Source organism: Microcaecilia unicolor, chromosome 3, assembly GCF_901765095.1.
Source record: "Microcaecilia unicolor chromosome 3, aMicUni1.1, whole genome shotgun sequence".
Lineage (NCBI taxonomy): Eukaryota > Metazoa > Chordata > Amphibia > Gymnophiona > Siphonopidae > Microcaecilia > Microcaecilia unicolor.
Window position 1 is genome coordinate 37,191,668 of NC_044033.1, and position 12,622 is coordinate 37,204,289.

A 12,622-nucleotide genomic window follows, 5' to 3' on the forward strand; every position below is an offset into this window, starting at 1 on the left:
TAACCCCCTCTAACAATACTATTGGAGATTCTACATGGAATGTTGCTACTATTGGAGATTCTACATGGAATGTTGCTATTCCACTAGCAACATTCCATGTAGAAGGCTGCGCAGGCTTCTGTTTCTGTGAGTCTGACGTCAGACTCACAGAAGCAGAAGCCTGCGCTGCCACATTGGTGATCTGCAAGGGCCGACTTCTACATGGAATGTTGCTAGTGGAATAGCAACATTCCATGTAGAATCTCAAATAGTAGCAACAGTGGAGGAGTGGCCTAGTGGTTAGGGTGGTGGACTCTGGTCCTGGGGAACTGAGTTCCATTCCCACTTCAGGCACAGGCAGCTCCTTGTGACTCTGGGAAGGTCACTTAACCATTGCCCCATGTAAGCCGCATTGAGCCTGCTATGAGTGGGAAAGCGCAGGGTACAAATGTAACAAAAATAAAATAGATACTATTGGAGATTCTACATGGAATGTTGCTACTATTGGATATTCTACATGGAATGTTGCTATTCCACTAGCATCATTCCATGTAGAAGGCTACGCAGGCTTCTGTTTCTGTGAGTCTGACGTCCTGCACGTATGTGCAGGACGTCAGACTCACAGAAGCAGAAGCCTGCGCAGCCACATTGGTGATCTGCAAGGGCCGACTTCTTTGGAATGTTGGAATAGCAACATTCCATGTAGAATCTCAAGTAGTAGCAACAGTGGAGGAGTGGCCTAGTATTTAGGGTGGTGGACTTTGGTCTTGGGGAACTGAGGAACTGAGTTTGATTCCCACTTCAGGCACAGGCAGCTCCTTGTGACTCTGGGCAAGTCACTTAACCCTCCATTGCCCCATGTAAGCCGCATTGAGCCTGCCATGAGTGGGAAAGCGCGGGGTACAAATGCAACAACAACAAAGAGGCCAGTCAGTGGTTAGTTCAAATTGAACTTTATTGAATAAACCCAGACCCAAAGATTTTGAAACATCAACATTTATATGGATAAAAGTCAATTTTATATGGTTTATGCCTTATGGTTATCTCAGACTACACCTCCCAAATTGCAAAAAAGTAATCTACAAAACTGTCCACTCTGCAGACTCTAGTTACCTAGGAACAGAATGGTGGAACTCCTTACCATCCAAAATAAGAAATGTACAGGAATATACTAGATTCCGCAAAATCCTCAAATCGTTCCTATTCAAACAAACCCTCACAAAGAAAAACCATCTCACACAACTATATATTACCTGAATTGTTTATTACTCTATTTACCACTAAGCTTCTCTTTGATTCATGTACAATTTCTCATTCATAATAGATTTTCTAAATGTTAAACATCTATCCAAGTATGTTTATGATACTGTATTGTAAAATTGTGTTCTTACAACAAATTACTTTCTTATGCATTATTCTTTGTTATGTATCCTATACTGTTTATTGTAAGCCACATTGAACTCAAACTTGTTTGGGATAATGTGGAATATAAATGTCACAAATACATAAATAAATAAATGGTTTATTAGAACTTGCTATACCGCCATGACTAATAGCAGCTCTTAGTGGTTTACAATGCAAAAAACAACTTCTGTTAAGAAAAAGGAAAGGAACTACAAAATTTGATATGAAAGTGGATAGAGCAGAGTTGCAGAGGGGTAGGAATATTCGAAGGATTAAAGTGAAGAGGAAGGAGGACATCAGCAATTTGCCATAACAAATCAGTCTGTGGTAAAAGCTTTAGCATAGAGCCAGGTCCTTAGTTTTGATTTGTAAGTTATAAAGGAAGTTTTGGCATGATGTCAAGTGGGAGATAATTCCAGTGAAGAGGGCAGCAAAGAAGAAAGCATGATGACGAGTGGACTCTAACTGGGCAAATTTGGAACCAGGCAGAATTATGGGATTTAAATGGAAGGACTAACAATTTAAAGAGTATGCGTTGATGGATCAGTAAATGCATGAATTATGTTACTATAGGGTAACAACTGAGCCAGCAACAGTTAGTATCGTTTTGGGTGTCGCCAGCATTATCCCTACAAATTCAGTTCTGGGCCGTGTCTGGCACCAGCATTGAGTATCTGGGCATACGTGACCGGCTAACACTTATGCGGCAAGTGCGATATTCAGCACTTACCTGCAAAAAGATAGGACTGTGTTTTATGTGGTCTTATTTATGCAGTTACCTTATGTGATTAAGCGCTGAATAAGGGCACTTAACCACATAAATGCTGGTTGCGCCCCCAAGACATCCACAAAAACTGTGAAAACAATCCACGACCACTTGAACTTCAGGAAATCGCTAAAAACCTACCTCTTCAAAAAGGCCTACCCCAACGACCCCACGTAACCCTCTTCACCTACCAACACAGCATAACTATGATCGAACAGGACATCACGCAATCTTCATCCATTCCGACCCTCCACTTATACCTCATACGATCACTATATAACTTTGTATTTGCTATCCACCGACTGGGCAAACGCCTTTGATGGTACTATGTAAGCCACATTGAGCCTGCAAATAGGTGGGAAAATGTGGGTTACAAATGCAACAAATAAATAAAATAAATAAATTAGTTGGATTTGGCTTAGGCACTAAGGGGCCCCTTTAATAGAGTGCATAGTAACCTACACATGTACAATGTAAGTCAAATTGGAACTATCGCCTGGTTACCGTGTGCCCCGGGCGGTAATTTCATTTATGACGCATGTCCAAAACACATGGCACAAATTTTCTACTATGTGGCACTTACCTGGTGGTAATCGGCAGTGTGATTACTGCCCGGTTAATGCATGAGACCTTACCGCTAAGTCAGTGGGTGATGGTAAGGTCTCATGCCGAAAATGGATGTGCACTGGTTTGAATATTGCCGCACGTCCATTTACACCCCCCCCCCCCCAAAGAAGACCTTTTTTTCAGGCGCACTGAAGAATGGGCCTGCGCTGGTGTAGGTGCATGTTTTTGATGTGCGCAGGTCCATTTTTCAGCGCGCTTGAAAAAAAGGCGCATCTTAGTAAAAGGGCCTTTAATCGCAGACTATCAGCAGAACTAACCAGTTAAGTGCTACTGAACAGAATATCCAAGGTTAGCCCTGGACAAGTGATTGTAATGACTTCTCCTTCTCCTCTTTGGTGTCTCTGAGATGCCATAAGAACTTTCTGGAGATTTTTCCCCATGGGTCTTGGTGATGGGGTCATCTTACTTGTTAAAATTTCCTGTTATAAGTCATGTAAAAATTTAGGGCCCTGTTTACTAAGCTGCGCTGTAGGTGTGCTGACTTTTTAGTGCGTGCTAAAAATGAGCACACGCTAATGCTAGAGACACCCATATATTCCTATGGTGTATTTTGCATTAGTGTGCGCTAATTTGTAGCGCACGGTAAAATGGTAGTGCCCCTACTCCGCGGCTTAATAAACAGGGCCCTAAATGGTGGTGATTTATTTCTTGAACCTAAGCAATTGTTGGAATTTTTGGTGGCTTGGGAGGGTGGTCCAACTGCAATGGTAGTCCCCTTTGGTTAGCACGTAATCCGGCTGTCACTGTATAGGATTCATCTGTCTTGTTGTTAGGGTTTTATTCCTTTTTCTATATTTATATTTTCTGCTTGACTCCAGCAATCTTGTGGACTATTAAGTGGGTTTTCTGTAACTCTGTTTTTTTTTTCTGATTTCTTTTTCAAGTGTATTCTTGAATATTATGTTGAAATTCTAAAATAGTATAGCAGAGAGAGGGAGCAAAGTACAAGCAAAAGTCCAAAGAACAAAACAAAAAGTACCAGGTGCCTTCAAAAAAGGGGAAAAAACTTTTAATCATATATTTTGATGAAACAATCCTAGAATCTCAACCCTCATCTCCCCTTACGTTCCTACCCGTAACCTCCGCTCTCAAGACAAATCCCTCCTTTCAGTACCCTTCTCCACCACTGCCAACTCCAGGCTCTGCCCTTTCTGCCTCGCCTCACCCCATGCGTGGAACAAACTCCCCGAGCCCATACGCCAGGCCCCCTCCCTGCCCATCTTCAAATCATTGCTCAAAGCCCACCTCTTCAATGTCGCCTTCGGCACCTAACCACTACACCTCTACTCAGGAAATTCAGACTGCCCCAACTTGACATTTCGTTCTTTAGATTATAAGCTCCTTTGAGCAGGGACCGTCCTTCTTTGTTAATTTGTACAGCGCTGCGTAACCCTAGTAGCGCTCTAGAAATGTTAAGTAGTAGTAGTAGAATGGACCCGACACGGTCCGTGTTTCGGTGCACAGCGCCTGCGTCAGGGGTCGCGAAGTCTAGCACAAATTGTATGGCTTTTAGCTGAAAGCAGTATGCTGCGCCGCCGTGCTATCCCTTTACCTAGTTTCCAAACAGAAAAAAACTCTCACAAGCAGACTCTTTCTCGTCAAGAAATCAGTGCTAGACTTCACGACCCCTGACGCAGGCGCTGTGCGCCGAAACACGGACCGTGTTGGGCCCATTCTAGGATTGTTTCATCAAAATATATGATTAAAAGTTTTTTTCCCCTTTTTTTTGAAGGCTCCTGGTACTTTTTGTTTTGTTCTTTGAAAACCTAAAATAAAAATAAAATAACAAATAAAAAATAGACGGCTTCTCCTGGCTGTTTAAATCACTTTAAATATCAGTCTCTATGTTTTTTTTCCTTCTCTCTATAAGGGGGGAACCCCTCTCCAGTAAATATGTATTGTTGTATTATTTGTCTCTGTTCAATTCCCCTTTCATCCTTTTTAAAAAGCTTTTTATTGTGAACATTTATATTCATGTCTTCATGAATAGCTGTTCACCTCAGCTTCCTACCTAGCCTTAAAAAAAGGTGAATCAACACTATAGCAATTACTTATAGCACATAACTGTGAGTGCTGCACATCTTCTGTTAGAAAAGCAATTACAGAAACCTAAATATACATCTTGCAAGAGATTTATTTGAAGAACTCTGTTGACATTATGGGCCTGATGTGCTAAGCTTTCCCTACTCAATACAGAATTGGGGGGGGGGGGGGGGGGGGGGGGGGAGGGGGAAGCATTGGCCAATCAGGACCCATACGGCATTCATCTATTTCCTTATTTTCATTTATGGCCAACTGTATCTGTCATTAATTGAGCTGTATTCACTCAGGATTATATGCTATTTTCAGTATAAAATTCTTATGGTCAGTATAAGATTGATTGGCTTCCTTTACACAAAACAGAATATAATGGCCAGCCAGAAGGAAGTCTGACACTAGCGTGGGAAAATGATGCTTCTTTGTTATTAACTCATCAAGTTTATTATAGTCTAATGTGGGGGCAGCACAACCAGAAGCAGAATGACTATGTAGGAAATCATTTCTATAAAGTTGATAGAAAAATGCTACTTGCCTGTGTATCACTGTGTGTTTACAAGCAGTAATTATTTTGTCTTAATGCTCTTTTCTTTGACCATTTCAGAGGAATTGTCAGGTTATTCATGCTGTTCATACTAATTCATAATAGCATAAAACCACACAGTAATTTGCAGTTTTTGTTGACTGGATTTCTTGTTCTTGCCTGCACTTCAATGTAATCTTCCACTCCGTGGTATAAAATATACATTAAATTGCTTCTGCAATTATCATTCCTACGATGTGCATTAGAATGATCTGTTCCAAAGGATTATTTGTCACTGTAGTAACTTATATTATTTTAATATGTATAATGAAGCCAGTACAGCAGACACATAATCACTAGTCTCCTCAAAGCCTCATTTTAAATAAGTAAATATTACAAGTTAAAAACAATGCTTGTCATTTGTTAAAGATTTGTAATAGATACAATTGATCTGCTGTGCAGTAGTTCACTTTAGTCTTAAATACTATTAGACTAAAAAGCTATCTGACTTATATGTTCACTTGTACATTATAAATAAACCTATTTCCAAGAAACCTTACTATATCTTCAGATCTGAGGAAACCTCTGCATTCATGCCGTTCCAAGCCTGTAGTAGATAAGAGCAGAGAATATTTCCATACTGGATCAGACCAAAGAAATACCTGATAGGGATGGGCAGTCATTAATAACTTATTGTATTATCTCAATCAATCCTAACGGTACACTTTGCATATCCCATGTAGTGAACTGGAGGAAAAAGCCTGAACAGACTCCCGTTTTTTGGCTATACAGCTCTTAAATTCACTGGAGTTCTTACTGTCATCATAGGCAAAAAACCTCCTTGGTGGTCTTTAAAGTCTATGCTTTATCCTAAATGATATCAGGTAAATACCCAATTATCTTATTCTCCTGACTGCTGTCGCGTGGTCTGTCGCGTGATGAGTTGACAGATAACGCGACAGCAGTCAGGAGAATAAGATAAGTGGGGATTTACCTGATATCATTTAAGATAAGTCATAGACTTTAAAGACCACCAAGGAGGTGTTTTGCCTATGATGACAGTAAGAACTCCAGTGAATTTAAGAGCTGTATAGCCAAAAAACGGGATTCTGTTGAGGCTTTTTCCTCCGGTTCAGTACATGGGATATGCAAAGTGTACCGTTAGGATTAATTGAGATAATACATTAAGTAAGTTGTGCTTAACAAACGCTCAGTTGAAGTTTGTAGGTGTTCCAGTCATTAATAACAACAGAGGAAATGCCCAATGACATTTGCTCTGTTATTTCCTGCTGTTGAGAAATGAAACTGGAAAGGCTTTTGTTTACCAACAACAGGCTTCACAGGCTTTGCCAACAACAGGTTTCACAATGACACCCCCCCCCAGCGATCCATAGTCTCCCTCCTCCTGCTCCCTCCCCTTTACCCTATGCCCCCCTCTAGTGGAGGTCCATTGAGGCAAGAGTGATGCCCATTTACAGCTGCACCCAATATGGCAGCTGTGATCTTTCACCCTAGTCTCACTGGACCACTAGTACTATGAGACTAGGGTGAAAGATTGTGGCAACAACAATGGGCAGGGATGAGTGGGCATCGTCTCTGCCCCAGTGGACCTCCACTAGACAGGCAGGAAGTCAGAGAGGCCGACGTGTGTGGTGTGGTCCTGGGGAAGGCATGGAGGTTGTCTGCTTTTGGTATGGGGGAGGTGTAGGAAGGGGACCCAGAAATTTTTGATTTTGTGTCATCTCCCATAATGAACAAAAGGAGGAAACCCCCAAGCAAAACAAACAAGTATGTGCCTACTTGTCATAGTGTGTCCTTTTATGGGGGACAGGAACTTTATAAAAACCATTTTACATGCATTTACTAGAATTTACCACAACAGCTGTAGAATGGCCAAAAAGGATCTTGAGAAACATGGTAAGAATCACAAAATTTCAATTACAGTTTCCTGTTATAAACTAATATACCAGACCTCAGCAGTGTCGCTCATCTACCTTAAAGGTTTTGTATTGAGTTTCATGCACCCACCTCCTCATTGGTTCAGTGGGTATGTTTTATATTTTTTTAAAGCTTATATCAACATTTAAGAATACGCATATGTCCTTTTAATTAATTTTAAAATATATAAAAATTACTCATCTTTTGGATGACTCATACTGATAGGCCATGTTTCACTAATGTTCCATCCTTGCTTACACCCTATACTGTCTATTAAAATGTTTTATTGGGTTATTGTGTTGGCATTATAATGTAGTATACTCATGCCATACTTTGTATTTTAGTTTGAATATTTTACTGCTGTAATTGTCTATTGATTATGTTTGACTTATCCTTGCTGTAACCACCTTGAGTGAATTCCTTCAAAAAGGCGGTAAATAAATCCTACTAAATAAATAAATAATATGCTGTGTCAAGGCAAATCCCTTTATAAACCAAAGAAGAACACAGTTGATATTCTTCCTCAGTTATTTAAATTTTCCACGTGGAGGGGCATAATCGAATGGGGCGCCCAAGTTTTCCTGAGGGCGTCCTCGCAGGACGTCCCCGCGAAGGGGTGGGGAAACCCGTATTATCAAAACAAGATGGGCGGCCATCTTTCATTTTGATAATACGGTCGGGGACGCTCAAATCTCAACATTTAGGTCGACCTTAGAGATTGTCAACATAAATGTGGAGATGGTCGATCTTAGAGATGGTCGTCCCCGGTTTTCATCGATAATGGAAACCAAGGATGCCCATCTCAAAAACTACCAAATCCAAGTCATTTGGTCATGGGAGGAGCCAGCATTCATAGTGCACTGGTCCCCCTGACATGCCAGGACACCAATCGGGCACCCTAGGGGGCACTGCAGTAGACTAACTGATGCACTAACTGAACACAAAAAGCCCTTCCCTTACTGATCCCTTAGCGATTTGGAAAGGAACGGGCATGCATGAAGAAAATCGCATGCAAATGAGCTGCTCACTGTTAGCTCATTTGCACATGATTTCCTTCCTAAGTAGGAGAAGCCAGTGTAGAACAGCCAAGCATTATGCGTGGCTGCTCTGCGCATGCCAAAGACAGCTTCATACATGCAGACAAGCTGCGTGTATAATAGCCGTCTACAACCTTAGAAAAATACAACCTTTTCTACAACCTTAGAAAAATACATGTCCAGGTGAAAACGTCCAAGTGCTTGTCAGGGACGTCTTTTGTTTTTTAGAGTATGAGTGAAGGACGTCATTCACTATGCCTCCGTCCCTGCGATGGCAGTTGAGGACGTCCAAAATGTGAATGTTTCTGTGAGAAGGATGTCCATGTCTGGATGCTTCTGTAAGAAGGATGTCCATGCCTTTGCTATGCCTCTGACACCCCCTTTATTTATTTGGATTTTGGATCACAAGTAGCAGCAGTGGGATTTTAACTAACTAGGGATTCCCAGATGTGAGAATATGGCCTGCTTGCCTTTGGAGAAAGCGAAGATACTTACTTACCTGTAGCCGGTGTTCTCTGAGGACAGCAGGCCATTCATTCTCATATACCCTCTCACTTCCCCTTGAAGTTGTCTCCTTTTTGTAGTATGCTATAATATTGTATCTTGTCTCGCGCTCTCATGTCGGGCAAGAAGGCACTCGCTCATACGCGGTGGGGACACTGTGCATGCTCTAAAATCTCTAGTAGCTTGTTTAAGCTACGTACCATGTGACGTGGATAATGTCACCCACATGTGAGAATTAATGGCCTGCTGTCCTCAGAGACTACCTGCTACAGGTAAGTATCTTCGCTTTACATTCTAATGTAGTTATCTACATCAATGGTTCATCAATTTGAGATATAATATCCACCTTGCTGATAATGATGTGTTGTATCTGTTTGCTTCCAGCCATGTGAATTTCTTTAATTCCCAGTGTTTACATTTCTTTCACTTGACTTAAGACCTTTTATTTCTAAGCTTCAGAAAACTTGTGCAACTGTTGTTTGACCACCATCTTTGTAGTTGTTATTTGCAGGACTAACTGCTCCCTTCACCCAACCCCCCTCCCCCCCCCCCCCCCCCCCATGAGTGAGAAAACATTTCTAAACTCATAGGTCCAGATATTAAATTAGTGGCAGTTAGTATTTTTTTTTAAAGACTGACTGCCACTCGTTACATTACACCTGGATATTCAGGGCAGATATAGAGGCTGTAAGAATTGTTTTCCTTTATTTTGTGGAATTGTTCCTTGTTTCTCCTCTGAATATGCTTAGCCGAGATTGGATAACAGAGCCGGTAGTGGGAGGCGGGGCTGGTGGTTGGGAGGCGGGGATAGTGCTGGGCAGACTTATACGGTCTGTGCCCGAGCCGGTGGTAGAAGGCGGGGCTGGTGGTTGGGAGGCGGAGATAGTGCTGGGCAGACTTGTACGGTCTGTGCCCTGAAAAAGACAGGTACAAATCAAGGTAAGGTATACACAAAAAAGTGGCACATTTCTTGGGCAGACTGGATGGACCGTGCAGGTCTTTTTCTGCCATCATCTACTATGTTACTATATGCATGACTGGAGGGTAGGAAGAATGTATTAGTAGTTCTCTTTGATTCTTTCCCTTTGTGTTAATTTGGTATTTTATATGTTAGATTTTATGACTTCCTATCCTAATAGCTTGATTAGTTCATTCAAATGGAAGCCAGTACCATGGTCTGACCACTTACAACTGGATTTCACCATTGATATCTGTATGTCAAGCTTAACCAGACACAAGTCATCCAAATCACTATACAACTTTGTATTTGTTATCCACCGACTGGGCAAACGCCTTTGACGGTACTATGTAAGCCATATTGAGCCTGCAAATAGGTGGGAAAATGTGGGGTACAAATGCAATAAATAAAAATAAATAAATAAATGAATTAATTTCCACCAGAGGTAAAATCAACAAGGTCATTTTCTGGTCTGAGCTAACAGATTCTCTCAATACCGCATCTCCTACACATGGTTCGATCAAATCCCACTGGGACACCAAGGTGAAAGCCACAGTAGAAAACATTTCTCCATTTACCACTAAAAAGGTCAAGGCATCCAGAAATTTGCCATGGTTTACAGAGGAACTATCATTCCTAAAAAAGGAATGTTGATGCCTTGAAAAGCAATGGAGAAAGAATAAACACATAAGATACTACTCATAAATCCAAATGGAAGTCAGCCTTCCGATGCTGCAAAAAGAAGGTAGCTGACTCAAAACGCCAATACTATAGCAGCCTAATAGGTCAAGATGATCTTGACAACAAAAAAACTTTTCTCCTTAGTTAAAACACTAGCTTCCACTAGCATTCAAAGAAAACATGTCCCACAGTCCAACACCTAGCTGATCATTTCACCAATAAGATCATCCAAATTATGTCCAAACTATCTAAAGCTACACCAGCAGAGGAAAATAGTCCTGTAGTTCAACCTTAATCTTTGGAGATCCTACAACCCAAGGACTCAAAACTGACCAAAACTGGGAATCTTTTCAACCACTAACTGTTGAGGATGTAAGATGTTGAAATGCTCCTGATCCAACTACTTCCTGGATCAATGCACAAAGCACCTACTCAAATCCATCCCTCTAGGTACTCGATAATCTCAATAAACTGTTATTGTGGGGGGGTCTGATACTCCTGGATAGTCTGAATGGATGTCCTTTGCAGGTGTATTGTTGCCCTACAGGAGTAAGGTGGTGAATTGTGTAGTGGCCTGGATGTGACAGAAACATTTACAGGCCTGCTGGGGGTCATAAGAACACAGGCGCCCGGTGGGTTGTTCAAGTACGGGCGCACTGCTATAGAAGTTGGTGTGTATTAGGGTGGAAGAGATCTACACAGTTGGTGGAACCAAGCTAGAATTGCCTCAGTATCATGGCTGTGGGGGGGGGGGGGGGGGGGGGGGAAGGTGTGTGGGGGGAAGAAATCTGGGGGAAAATACTGTTATGATGGTTTCTGTGATGTTGAATCTGCTAATTGTTTCTTGGAGCTCATTTGTGGTACTATGTAGTGTTTTAGCTGTTGTTTATACTTTTCATTTGTATTAAGCCATCAATAAAAATGTTTAAATATAAAAACTGGCTGTCTTCCGCCTGACATGGGCAAAATTGTTCTCACTCCACTACTGAAGGAATGAGGGCTATATGTAACATCGCCTGCAAACTACAGTCCAGTGGCAAGCATACCCATTTTTACTAAAGTATTAGAAACCTACATTAGTAAACATCTGGTGCAGGAGGTAATGGTGCTGGGGCCGCTTGATAAAAGTGATCATAATATGATCAGATTTGATATAGGCTTTGGAGTAAGTACACACAGGAAATCCAAAACATTAGCATTTAACTTTCAAAAAGGAGACTATGATAAAATGAGAAGAATGATGAAAAAAAAACTGAGAGGAGCAACTGCGAAGGTCAAAAATTTACATCCTGAAAGCCCAGATCAAATATATTCTGTGTATTAAAAAAGGAGGAAGGAAGACCAAAGGACAGCTGGCATGGTTAAAAAGTGACATGAAGGAAGCTATTAGATCTAAAAGAAAATCCTTCAGAAAATGGAAGAAGGAGCCAACTGAAAATAATAAGAAACAGCATAAGGAATGTCAAGTGAAATGCAAAGATCTGATAAGGAAGGCAAAGAGGGACTTTGAAATAAAGATTGCGTTGGAGGCAAAATCAGATAGTAAAATGTTTTTTAGATATATTAAAAGCAAGAATCTGGCAAAAGAATTGGTTGGATTGCATGATGACTAAGGCAATCAGGGAAGACAAAGCCATAGCGGAGAGATTGAATGAATTCTTTGCTTCGGTCTTCATTGAGGAAAATTTGAGAGGGATACTGGTGCCAGGCATACTATTCAAAGCTGACGAGTCAGAGAAACTGAATGAAATCTCTATAAACCTGGAGGATGTAATGGTGCAATTTGACAAATTGAACAGTAGCAAATCTCCTAGACCGGATGGTATTCATCCCAGAGTACTGATAGAATTGAAAAAAGAAATTTCGGAACTATTGTTAGTAATATGTAATTTATCTTTAAAATTAAGCATGATACTGGAAGATTGGAGGGTGGCCAATGTAACGCCAATTTTTAAAAAAGGTTCCAGAGGAGATCCGGGAAATTATAGACCGGTTGAGTCTAACGTCGGTGCTAGGCAAAATGGTAGAGACATGGTGTGACCGCACCTTGAATATTGTGTTCAGTTCTGGTCACTGCATCTTAAAAAAGATATAGTGGAACTAGAAAAGGTACAGAGAAGGGAGACAAAAATGATAAAGGGGATGGGATGACTTCCCTATGAGGAAAG